Raw genomic sequence first — 14,082 nt, forward strand, 5'->3', positions numbered from 1 at the left:
TTGTCAATATTACACATTGTAAACCATATTTTCAACCAAACTGAATGTGTGTGGGACGTTTTTGAGGGCATAAATATAATAATAAACTTCCGTGGAACCAGTTGCAATGTTGGTTTTTGTGTGTGAACGACTGTTGTAACATATAAATTTGTGTTTGTTTTTAGTTTGCCGTAGTTTTGTTATTATTGGGTGTATATTGAATTATTACACACATGTAACCTAGAATTTCATAAATTTTCGAAATGTATATCATCATATCTCTTTCTACGTGGTTCGTTCGCTTTGCTCCTCTATACAGTATCTACCGTAAAGTCATATCACAATAATTTAAAACACATTGCATATGCTATATGTCGTATTTTATATGTAGTCGCAGAAACGAAACAATAAAAACGATTAAAGTTCGAAAAGTTTAAACAGTCAGTCGGATTTGAATGCAGTTTTCGGCATCCGAGATCGTCAGGAAATTTAGTGACTAAACTTGATTTATAAGAAATTAAAAATATACACAATTCGGTTAATAGTGATGAAAATGATTCCAAACTTGTTTCACAGAGGTTTTTAGGATCGCTGAACACAAATATGGCGTCAGAATTGGTTTTTAAGTTACTTGATGCAAACATATACGGCATTCTCGTCGTCTTCTGGAGTTTTCTAGAAATTCGTTATATAATCGGTCCAAACTTGTTACTCGGGATGTTTTTGGGATCACTAAACACGTATATCGCAACATAATCGGGTACCAGATACCTCGGAGATCAATTCTGTCACAATATTCGTGCTCATGGACCCCAAAAACCTACGAGTATGACGACTGAGATACCATTCCAAGAGACGACTGGGATACCATTTACCCTAAGCACCAAGTATCCCGAAGACCAATTCTGACGCGATATTTTCATCACTTTTAATCGAATTGTGAATTAAGTATATTTACGGTTAATTTGAAATGCATATTATTTAGGCAACTTGCATAATTTATTTTAAATCAAGTTACTTCTCAAAATTTCCTGACCCTCAAAAGGAATCAAATGCAGAAAACCGCATTTAAATTCGATTTACTGTTCAAATTTTTCGAACTTCATTGTTTCGTTTCTGCGACTAATGTCCTCGTTTTAACTAAAGTATACATTTACAATTTTGTGGATAATTCCATGGTCTGTCTCTATTGAGTGTCACCATAAGAGTTTGGAAGTTTAAGTCCTAGTATAAGGTATTTCAAGCATGGTATTTGCAGTTCCATGTTAAAGCTATGTTAAAATTTTCTTTCGGCAGAATTTAACGAGAACGATACCTCACAAAATGACCTAAAACCGCAATGACATATTTTTATAATGTATACACTTTTTCATTTTTATTTTCACTACTAGATGGCATGCTTCACTCACTCAATTTAAATATAAGACTTTTATTAAATGCAGTTTTCTAGAAATGTTTTTTTCAAAGCTTTCTATAAGAAGTCCTACATTTAAATGAACCACCAAATTAAGTAAGCATATCCGGCATCTAGTAGTGGAAATAAGAACGAAACTGTGTATGCATTAAGAATATGTCATCTCGAATAGGATTTGAGATGACATATTCTTAATGCATACACACTCATACCTTTTGAGTATGTAGTTTCATTGAAAGTGTTTATGATATTCTGTTACCAGATCCTTTCTGGCATTCACTATCAAGTCTTAGACTAAAAATTAAGTACAGTAAAAGATGTTACAAAATTCGGCTAATAAAAGAAAATGAAAGAAACCGCTCGCATTTTGATGATTAAACCTCAAGGAATGTGTTTCTTAGGTGTCAAATATCACTAGTACTACATGAGTTAGTGGTGCAAAATGTTTCTTTTTGTTAATAAACAAATAATTTTTAATTCAATGAAACGATTAATGATAAAGTTTACTTAAAATTAATTAGTAAATAGGCAACTTGTATGACGTAAATGTTAAGTGTCTGTCAAATAACCGAAAAGTATTATACATGTATAACGTATACGTAATTCAAGTTGGCTATTTATTAATTTTGTAACATTTGCACCACTAAATCATGCCTTACTAATGAACACATTCCATGAGGTTTTAACAAAAAGCGAGCGGTTTCTTTCATTATTATTACAAGCTTTTATTTAGTTTCACCTGTCCCGTTGTCTGTCTGTAATCAAATCTTGCAAGTCAAATTTGATCCACTTCCCGGTTTCCGATTGACCTGAAATTTTGCATGCAAAGTAAGGTTTGTGGCGTCCTGATTTTCTCATCGCTTCCACCATATTCGATATATGTACGTTTTTTTAGTGTTAAATTAAAAATTTTAATAAAATGTACTTTTTAAGGGACAAGCTTTAATTATACTAAAAAGTAAAAAATAATTTTATCTATGAGTCATTCATACCCGATTATTTGTAAACGCTTGAGGCACTCAATATCAAGTTTGAATCGAAAAATAATTAAGCATGTGGAGTAGATGAGCCGTTCCGATTTACTTTTTATATTTTTAATTGAGCGCCTCAAACTTTTACAAATTGACGGGTATGAGTGACCCATAGATAAAATTATTATCTACTTTTTAGTACAAAAAGAGCTTGTCCCTTAAAAAGTATTTTTTATTGAAAGTTTTTTTTTCTTTATTTGTTAAATTTTTTACGGTACTAATTATATAATTCTTTGAATATGTCACAACCTATACTGTCATAATTTCCTAATTCGAATGAATCTAATACCAATAGAAGTTTAACCATAATATAAACCGTTACAACAGCAGTTGTTGGTTAATTTGAATTGCATTCATATATGGTCATTAAATATATGCAACCGGATAGGTATAGTGCATTACTAGTAGATGCCATCTGTAACGTATGAGAAATATTTTATATCAATTAAAATGTTCCATCGTTTATATGACAAATTAGTGCTGGAATATGTAGTATCAATTCCGGAAGTCACACAGGTGGACAGTCATAATAATAATAATCAATCCTTTTTTATGCAGCTATACAGTCGGGGTTATAATTAGTGTTTTTTTTCTCTGACATGTAATACTGAACCTGTCAGCACTCGCGTCCATACCAAATTTCCCGACAAATATCATATTCCCCTCCATCATATTTGACTTCAAACCCTATTATTTCATTTTCTTCTTCTACAAAGAAATAATAAACGGTTGTGAAATGTTGCGTTAAAAAGTATTAAACTACTAGGGTGATACCCACCCGCTTCGCTGGGTTTAAAAGTAAAGATTGGTAAAGATTGCTCTCGCTTATCCCCTTTCTATAACACTCAAAATAATGGTAAGAATTGTTTTACACAGGTGAAATATATGTATGGTTTTCTGTTTTTTTAAATCTATAATAGTCGTAATTATTCATTGCCAAATGAATACTTTTACAGAAACCTGTAATTTATGGTAATGTCAAATGAAATTTCCACTTTTACATATTTTCGCGGTTTCAAGGCCGCAATATCCGAATCAAACCTTTTCAATGTGATGTCTGTGTGTGTGTGTGTGTGTCGCGTATTTAAGAACTGAAAGAGTTTGTGCCGTTTTTTAATGGTAATACAAAAAACTGAAAAAAAACTGGCTATACAGAATCTGAAAAGTGGATAAAACACATCATTTATCTATGGAGATAATGATCGTTCCAGCATAAGTTGGAGAACATGTTTGAAGAATAATCTATGAAGGCCTTTAGACCTTTTCTTAATGTTTTTTCTCCCTCTGAGAAGTTAGTCGTGTGGACTATAGGGGTCGCATTCACACGTCTTCAGTACCTCACTGACTATGTACTGCCAATTTTTTTCATAAAAACCCACACTTTACATGTGAAGTAAATTTTGGATAAAGAATTTTGAACGTGATTTCTCATTAGATCTTAAAATTGCTTTGTCAGGTCTAGTTTGCAATATTATCACCGTTTAATGAAGATCAAAATTGAATCAAAATTGTTCATTCCAGCACAGAAACAACTTCATACTCTAATGTCTAAAACATTCATAGCATATACCAAATTACCACAAATTTTAAATAATTTGCCTTTGTTTCATTGAACGATTGAATTACACAGTATCTTCTTCGTTCTATGAGTATCGTCAACGAATCTACTTCGCTTTAAACTAGAGATAGTTGGCAAAAGTTTATTTATACTTGTAATATAAAAATCAGCATGTTTCGAATTTATTATGGTTTTTTAGTATATTTAATAGATGAAAACTTTGAGACCTCATATTTGAAACAAAACTTTTATGTTTATAAAATGTTTTCATAATTTTTTACTTCCTTAGTAAAGAAATTCAATATGTATCGTTAACTTTTAATGCTAAAAATTACCAAATATTCATTTGGTTTTTTATTTTTTAAATTTGTATTAAAACAAGTGAAAACAAACAATTGACTGGGTTAATTGTTAAAATACCATGCATAGACAGTGTTTATTACTCTATCACATTACACATACGTACATGTCACACATACATAACTGTTATTCCCGTATAATAGGTACATATAATACAATTTACGCCTAATTTGCGTCCTCACGGGTCAACAGTGATGTTTAAGAAAAAATATTTTAAACAAAAGTTGTTTTTTTTTTTATAAGAAACATTCTTTACATTTAAACTTTTGTTCTATCTCTAACGGTTTACAAGATGGGTCCTACCCAAGACTCAATTGACCTAAGCTGCTCAATTACCAACTCGGCCTAAATTTTTGAGACACATCAGACCATAGGGTCCGTTGTGATACCGAAAAAGAGTTGGCTCATCCCCGGCCACTACTCCCTGAACCATGCGGAGCTGTTTAAGAACAGCAGGAGAACCTTGGCGTCAACGGACTCCAGGTTGGAGAGGTCGTCAAAGAGAGGCTGGCTCAAGTAAGTCCATCTCCTCATGACAAGAGCTGGACAGTGACAGAGAAGATGAGACATTGTCTCCTCCTCCTCCCCGCTGTGACAACTTCTGCAGTAGTCGTGATACATTGCCAGGCCCAGGCGCTTTAACAGAATAAAAGGTTTTAAATTTAATTTAATTTTATGGCAAGAAGGCGTGTTAATTTTGCACTGAATATAATTTGTTGTGGCTTTTTAATAGGAAAATATACATTTTAAAGTACTTTTTCAAATAAAGTAGTATTCCCTATTATAACTGATATTTACAATGCATATAAAACTCATGATAAAAACAAATATTTATTTTTAGATTATGTGCAACGAACTTTAAATCTGACGTCAAACATTTTCACAATGCCTCATTTATTAAATATATTCGTCATAACAAAAACGTTGAAAATCATATTAAAGTGTAAAAATAAAAATATTATAAGCATACAAAAGTAATAATAATAATCCATTTTTCATGCAAATCGAATAATTTATTTTAATTTAATAATAACAAACAATAAAAAATTGTTTATTTTTTAGCTTGAAGCGGATGTACGTAATATACTGTACACACAGTTTGTATAGAGTTATTCCTATATATTAGTCTAGGATGTATTAGCGCAGAAATCTATATTCGTCCTATATAGGTTCTTCTACAAACTAAGTAACAAAAGTCTCATTTCGAATTGATGTATTTGTAGGTATTGGTCCGCTCAAAATAATGTTTTTGCGTAAAACTATTCAAAGGCAAAAAAAAAAAAAACTAAAAAAAGAGGAAGGTTTCGGTATCTAGTTTAGGAACCTACTAGCGCGCAGTCTCGGGAATGCTGGGTTACGATAATTAACGCTATATATACTTAAAAAAAACAATTTTTGGGCAATGGCTTGGAAACCATCAACTTTATGAAAAAACGTTTCAAACAAAAATTGTCGGAAATTTCTTTTCTTAAGAAAAATATATATAATATTTTCCCGATTTTCGGAAAAATGGATGAAGACATCACCTTTTTGGATTCTACATTTTTTTTTTGGTCTGAAACTTTTTTTCATAAAGTTAATAGTTTCCGAGATATTGGAAAAACATCGTTTTTTTATGTATATATAGCGTTAATTATCGCAACCCCAGCACTTCTGAGTCTGCGCGTTAGTAGGATCTTAAATTAAATGCCGAAATCTTCCTTTTTTGCCTTTGAATAAGTTCATGAATTCGCTTTTTCAATTATTTTGAACGGCGTATACATTCTACTTACGAAATACACCTTGTCTATTATTAAAGTAGTTCGGCCGTCACGTGACTAGTCAAGCTAGCAACTAATTTATATTCATTGAATTTAAATATAAGTTATGAATAAAAATAATATTTGTATCACGTAAATGTTTTTTATTGCTTTAAAATTATCGTAAAAAATAAAATTTATACGTCAATTTGACTAGTTTTTCACGTTTAAACGTCAAAAAACAAAGTTTTTTTTATGTTTTCTTTTTGGAAAGCGCCGAAAGGTAATGTTTTTTTTTGGTAAAAACAGAACCTGTGATAAAATGATAGATTTTCTTCATAATGAAAACTTTTTTGAAGCTCAATCACCGATTAATTTTTGTACAATTAACATTATTAAGAGTTCTTCCATAAAGTACTGTGTTTTTTAAAAACATAATTTTAAAATGAAATAATTCACAATTTTGCCTCGAAAGAGGTTTCAAATCTTTTTTTATTGTGATCAAGGGACTTTGAACTTTCATGTACAGGAAAAAAAAGAACATTCACCGTACTTGCTCAAACAGCCGAACTACCTTAACAAAAATTGAACCAGATTTGCGCCTGATAAACTAAATTCCTATTGAGGGACATCTTTCAAACGGGAATATGCAAAGAAATCTAAGCTAAATATATAAACACACAGCAAAATCAAACTCATATTTAGTAGTTAATATGTGTAGGGATTTATGACGATTACATTTGAAACTAGTCTGGAGTAAAGTTGTGCAGTTGATAGTTTATAACATTGCAATACACAAAACTATAACCAAGTATACCAACCTGAAGTATATACAATGTTCATGTTTGTATGAACGATCAAGTCTCTGAGGTGTATATAATTTTTATAATATACTATGTACGTTTTCTCACTGTCTGATGTTTAAAATGAACGAACGATATGAAACAACTCTCAAATAATTTCTAACGGGTAATTTTGTGCGCTGATCACGACTTTTTGGGTCATTTTGCTACCCGGAGTGAGTAAAAAAAGATATGTCCAATTTTAAACACACACTTATTTTAAATTTCTTTTCTTAGGCTCAAAATTGGGCTCATGGTAAAATAAATCGGCTTCTTCTGAAAAGTTTGGCCGTAGTCTATTCTAACAACGTGTAAAATTTGACCAATCTAAAATAACTCTGACCTCAAAAACTTACCAATTTTTCGAAGTCCGAATTTCGCTCACAAGTCAGGGTATTGATCAAACCTATAAGGGATGGTATTTTTAGGTTAAACTGACCTAAAAACTCTATTTTACGATTTTTCGGAAATGTTGGATTTTAAAATTTCCCCTTATAAAAGTATTTTCATCCATTCTCAAAAAACATCAACAAAACTTCTCAGTGACTGGCCTAGTAATAGAATTTTTCGAAGAAATATTAGAGGACAGCGAAGATTTTTCAAAAGTAGGTTATGAAGGAATCACCCTCCTGTTTGGGTGGTCGAATACGCTTCGATACACATATTTGTCTATTTTTCCACATTTTCCGACAAAGAAAAAACACATATAGAAAAACTATAATTCCTATATTAATCCAATACTAACTATCAGTGCTACCGCGTATGGATATTTGGTCCTTGCAATAAAACATGTCACTTTTGATGGCCCGAGAAGTGTAAATTTGAAATTGAAGTCAGTCAATCACAAATCTAATCAAAATTAAGGATTTTTGGATCCCAGTTTAACTTAGTTGGGAAATTATATGTGCCTTTTCTGGTATTTTTTTAACGTAAAATTGACTGGAACTTGCATCCAAGGGTGAAGTTAAAACATAATAATACTGAGTGTATCGTGACTGCCATGACATGATGGCCATAGTGTACAAGCGTATTATTTTGAAAATTTTAAGTCGAAAATGAATTTCATACTTTTGTCCAAAACCCAATAGTTGATTATTTAAGTGCTCTATCAAATTTATCCAATAAAGACAATGTTGAGTAAAGTAGTTTAATGTTTTATAATAAAAAAATTTTGACAAAAGTATATGAGGTTCTTTCAACTAAAAATTTTCAAAAGAATACGCTCTTAAATTATGGCCATCGAGCTAAGTTCACTATAGTTTATTTAAAAAATGTTATTTGACAATGATTTGATTTTGAGTCATTTCTATGTTATTCAGTTCAAAAAATCTTAATTTTAATAAAACTTGTTAATTACTGATAATTACTGCCTCCTCGAGATGATTTTGGCTTAAAACCGGTTTCATTCAATTAAAATGCGCCACAAAAATAAATGAAAAATAACCATGTATAAGGCCCCCTTATACACACGTATTTAATTATAAACGCCGCTGGCATCATATAGTTCAAATTTTCACGACCTTTGTTATTTCTAAAAAGTTTTATTTTGTTTATTTGTTATTTCATTCGACTATAAGATCGATTTTACATTAAACAATGCTTATGGAAAGTGGCAAAATTATCATAATCCCTAATCCTTTAAACTCGTGTTGATATTTCTGTAATTTATCCTGCTCTGAATAAATAAATCTTGCAGGATGTGTTTATGAAAAGATTTACCTCGATTACATCAATGTTGTTACATCTTCTTTGAGTGTTTAAGCATTGAATAAACTTAAGTGTTACCACAAGACAAGGCGATAATATTCATTACAACGTTCTTTCGTGAATTAAACAATAAAACGATGAAGACAAGTGAAAACAAAGAATTGACTGAGTTAATTGTTGAAATACCATGTATTGACAATGTTGATGGCTCTTATCACATACATACTACACAATTTGCGCCTTGTTTGCGCTCTCACGGATATACAGTGATGTTAACGAAAAAAATTTCAAATAAAAGTTGTTTTTTCATTCAACAGGAACATTTTTATACCATGCATATATGTAATATGCAAGGTATATTAAGTTTAGTCCCAAGTTTATAACGCATAAAAATATTGATGCTAGGAACAAAATTTTGGTAAAGGTAATATCATAATAAAATCACCTAATTAGTCCATTTTCGGTTGTCTGTCCTTTTGTCCGTCTGTCTGTCAACAGGATAACTCAAAAACAAAAAAAAATATCAAGCTGAAATTTTTACAGCGTGCTCAGGACGTAAAAAGTGAGGTCGAGTTCGTAAATGAGCAATAAAAGCCATTTGGGTCTTGGGTCCGTAGGACCCCATCTTGTAAACTGTTAGAGATAGAACAAAAGTTTAAATGTAAAAAATATTCTTTATCAAAAAATAACCAACTTTTTGTTTTTTCATAAATATCACTGTTTACCCGTGAGGGCGCAAATTAGGCGTAAATTGTATAGTATGTATTATATGGGAATATCAGTAATATTAGTTATGTATATGTCACATGTATGTATGTGTAATATGCTAGAGTAATCAGCACTATTTATGCATGGTATTTCAACAATTTACTCAGTCAATTGTTTGCTTTCACTTGTTTACATATTAAATTTTGTTCTATCTCTAACGGTTTACAAAATGGGTCCTACGGCCTCAAGATTCAATTGATCCATGTTGCTCATTTACGAACTCGACCTCAATTTTTACGTCCTAAGCACGTTATAAAAATTTCACCTTGATACCTCTTTTCGTTTTTGAGTTATCGTGATGACAGACGGACAGACAGACAGACAACCGGAAATTGACTAATTAGGTGATTTTATGAACAGCTATACCAAAATTTTGTTTGTAGGATCAATATTTTTAAGCGTTACAAACTTAAGAGACTAAACTTAGTATACCTCGTTATATATTACATGTAGGCATGGTATAAAAACCGTTTCTCGATCTTATTTCCGAATTTTTAGAGGTAAAATGTTACATATGGCACAAAGGAACATTTTTTTGAAAATTTTTAATGAGAAAGTCCCTTTTTAGATTAAAAATCTGAATTGTAAGAAAAATTTTAATGAAAAAATTTTTTTTCAGGGGTACCAGTGGCATAGATGTTGATTTACAACGAGTGGATATTGACCAATGTCCTTCGTACGACAGCACACAATTAAATATATTTGCCGCATCCGACAAGTGTAAAAAACGTACAACACAGGTATGTATGCAGATACAAAAAGTAATAAATTAAAAAAAAAAACAAAACAAAACAAAACATCCCTTTAAAAATAAAATTTACATAATTTTATATATTTTTTTTAGTGTGTACCACTTCCTGGCTTGGGATTTCGTCGCGGAAGTTACAAATGTGTTTGTAGACGTGGTTTCTATTTTCCGGACACAAAAGCTGATCGTAGATACTACAATGGTACTGTTATTGAGGAGGAATACGAAAAATTAATGTTGGTAAGTTCAAAGAAAATGTATTTACTGTTGTAAATTTTTTTTTATTTTCATGGAAGATAATTTGCAATGAAATAATAATAATTTAAAAAGAAAACCCTCTTTTAAAACCCGATAAAAAAGAGAATTTTCATGTAATCATGTTTTTCATTCACGATAATATTGTTTTGTTGAGTACTGTGTGAGCTAACATTTTAATAAGGATTGTAGTTAAATACGTACGGTCGCTTTGATGTGAAACAATTTTTTTTTCTTCAAATTCTAAATTTTTCTTGTGATTCTTTGTGTGACTCGCAATTTTTTCATGTAGAATAAAATGTTTGTTTACTACAATTTTCAATAGGTTAGGAACTATGGCCGTATAAGCCATAGTTTATAACAAATTTGCCCCCAATCTGATTCATCGGGCCCTTCGATTCGGAGTCAGCGAGTCAAAATACGTTGAAATAGACTCCTTGTTTGTTAGGACTTGTAAATGCATAAAAACCCACTCAGCAGCTACTAGACGAAGAAACGAAAGAATAGAGTTAGAAAAATTTGTGCAGTAAGTCGGATTTGAATGCGGTTTCCGGCATTTTATTCGTTAGAGCGACAGGAAACTTTGTGACCTAGTCTGATTTATAAGACATTAAAAATATGCAATTTGCATAATTAATATGCATTTTATAATTGCATTGTAAATTGACCGTTAAATTCACAATTCACAATTCGGCTTATAGTAATGAAATGATTTCAAACTTTTTGGTCGCCGAACATGAATATTGTGACAGAATTGGTCTCAAAGGTAGCTGGAGCTCAGGATAAAAGATTCCTCGGCATCTAGGGGAGTTTTCGGGAAATTTGTTATAAAATCGGTCCAAACCGGAGTGTTTTGGGATCGCTGAAAACAAATTTCGTGACAGAATTGGGGGTTTTTGGGGTGCGGGGTTTTATTCGGAGGTTTTTAGGGTCACTGTAGAAATTCGTCATATAGTGAGTCCAAACTCCAGGAGGCGACGGGGTTACTATTTCATCAGGTATCTCTGAGACCAATTCTGTCACGATTTTCGTGTTCAGCGATACCAAAAACTCCATAGTAACGAGTTTGGACTGATTATATGACGAATTTCTAGAAAACTCCAGGAGGTCACGGGGATACCGTTGCACCAGGTACCTCTGAGACCAATTCTTTCACGAAATTCGTGTTCAGCAATCCTAGAAACCCTCGTGTAACGAGTTTGGACCGATTTTATTACAATTTCGAGAAAACTCCACGACGACAAGGAACCGTTTATCGTGAGCACCAGGTACCTCTGAGACCCATTCTGTCACAATATTCATGTTCAGCGACCCCAAAACCCCCGTGTTACAAGTTTAAAATCATTTTTATCACTATTAATTGAATTGTGTACTTTTTATTAACTGTCCATTTAAAATGCAATTATAAAATGCCTATTATGCAAATTGCATATTTTTAATCACTTATATGTGCACTTAAACACCTATGTGAAGATGTTGTTGCACTTTCCCTAAAAAGGTATAAGTGAAAGAATAGCATTTCTAATCTTTAACTAAAATTTAAAAAATTTTACCTAACATTTTTCTTAAATCGTGCGTGTTAGTAGTAAACTAATCACCGCTTCTAATCCTTTATATGCAAAAATTAACACTTACAAATAATAAATGTATTTGTTATCATTTTGTTTTCGAATAAAATACATTTATGAACTAAAATAAATAATGTTTTATCACAAGTAACCACTTTTGAGCTAATTTTTATTTCTTTTTCCCACTCCAAATTTGGTTGAGTTTCTTGTAAACTTCACCTTGTTTTTTTCTTTGATAAACAACTTTTTCAGACACATTTTTACACCATGCATATATGTAATATGCAAGGTATACTAAGTTTAGTCACATGTTTGTAACGCTTAAAAATATTAATGCATTGAACAAAATTTTGGTATAGGTGTGTACAAAATCACCTAATTAGTCCATTTTCGATTGTCTGCCAACACGATAACTCAAAAACGAAAAAAGATATCAAGCTGAAATTTTTACAGCGTACCCAGGGCGTAAAAAGTGAGGTTCTAGTTCGAGCAACATAGGTCAATTGGGTCTTGACCTTTGGGTCTGTAGGACCCATCTTGTAAACCGTTAGAGATAGAACAAAAGTTTAAATGCAAAAAATCTTCCTTATTAAAAAATAAACGACATTTGTTTCACAGATTTTTTCGTAAAAATCACTGTTTACCCGTGAAAGCGCAAATTGGATAGTATGTATTACATGGGAATATTAGTTATGTATGTGTGACATGAATGTATGTGTAATGTAAAAGAGTAATCAAAACTGTCTATACATAGTATTTCAACAATTAACTCAGTCAATTGTTTGTTTTCACTTGTTCATTGACAATTTTCTCTAAACAATCATGTAAAGAGAATATATAGTAAAGTAATAAACTTTCTATTTATTGCACTTAAAATAATGAAATAATATTAAATCTAGTATTTAGTTTTGAATTTTAATATAAAATTTTCTTTCATAACTTTGTGAAAACAACAGGTAAATGGGAGAAAAAACACAAGGAAACACTTAATAATAACTGTGTATCTTCATAATAATAACTTGTTTCTACATAGAAACTTTTCCATCGTTTTATTTTTCCACTTTTATTCACATAAAAAACAAAGTTCATAAAAAATATGTCTATTTTAAAATTGTCTCGTGACATGGAATGCTTTTATTAATCTTAAATTCTTTACGTTAGTCATGAAAGGGAGGGTGATGTACCTCTGGAAATTTATAACAAATATAATTTAGACAAGTGAAAAGATACTCTTTCAATGAGGAGATGGACTTACTTGAGCCAGCCTGTCTTTGACAACGTCTTCGACCTAAAGTCCGTCGACGTCAAAGCACTCCTTTTTAAACAGCTTCAAATGGTTCATGGAGTAGTGGCTGGAGATGGGCCAACCCTTTTTCAGTATCACAACGGACCTTATGGTCTAAGTATGACCCACTCCAGGACAGCCACTCTAACCTAACTTAACAAATTGTATTCAGTTAAAACAGCCATAAACTGAATATTTTACGAGATTTTTGAAAAACCTCTTTTCGAGACCTGTGACCATAGTGCCTTCCACTCTTATCAAACAGGGTTACTGATTTCAATCCATACCACTTATGGATACTATCGAAAGGTATGGATACTATCGTTCACGCGTACACGACTTACCCCAATATGTATTAAATATTTTCAATACTGGTATTATTTTCAACATTAAAAATTTGTTTCTTCTAGAAAATTTAATAATAATCTAATTTACAAAATTTCAAGAATATATTACGTGCTTTTTTGAAGAGTTATTTAAGGGACAGATTTAGTTGATATTACATATCGAATTTTTCATTTTTCAAATGAAAACTTAACGTGATATAAGTTTTTAAATATATAACCCAATTTTACAGGGTAAAAATCAACAAGAAGCTGTTAAAAACCTTGGACAGTTTTCTTACAGACCTGTGCCTGCAACTAAAACTTTTGTATTTTCTTTTTACTTACCCACTCAATATTAAAAAAAATTTATTAAATTTTACCTCAAAAATGTATTAAACTTTTAATATATGAATTTTTTCCTAGCATACATTTTACAAAATTTTAAATAAATACTGAGGTAGAGAGAAATTCTTTCTTGTACGAACGAAAGCAGAATGTTTTT

The sequence above is a fragment of the Chrysoperla carnea genome, chromosome X (genome assembly GCF_905475395.1).
Source record: "Chrysoperla carnea chromosome X, inChrCarn1.1, whole genome shotgun sequence".
Classification (NCBI taxonomy): Eukaryota; Metazoa; Arthropoda; class Insecta; order Neuroptera; family Chrysopidae; genus Chrysoperla; species Chrysoperla carnea.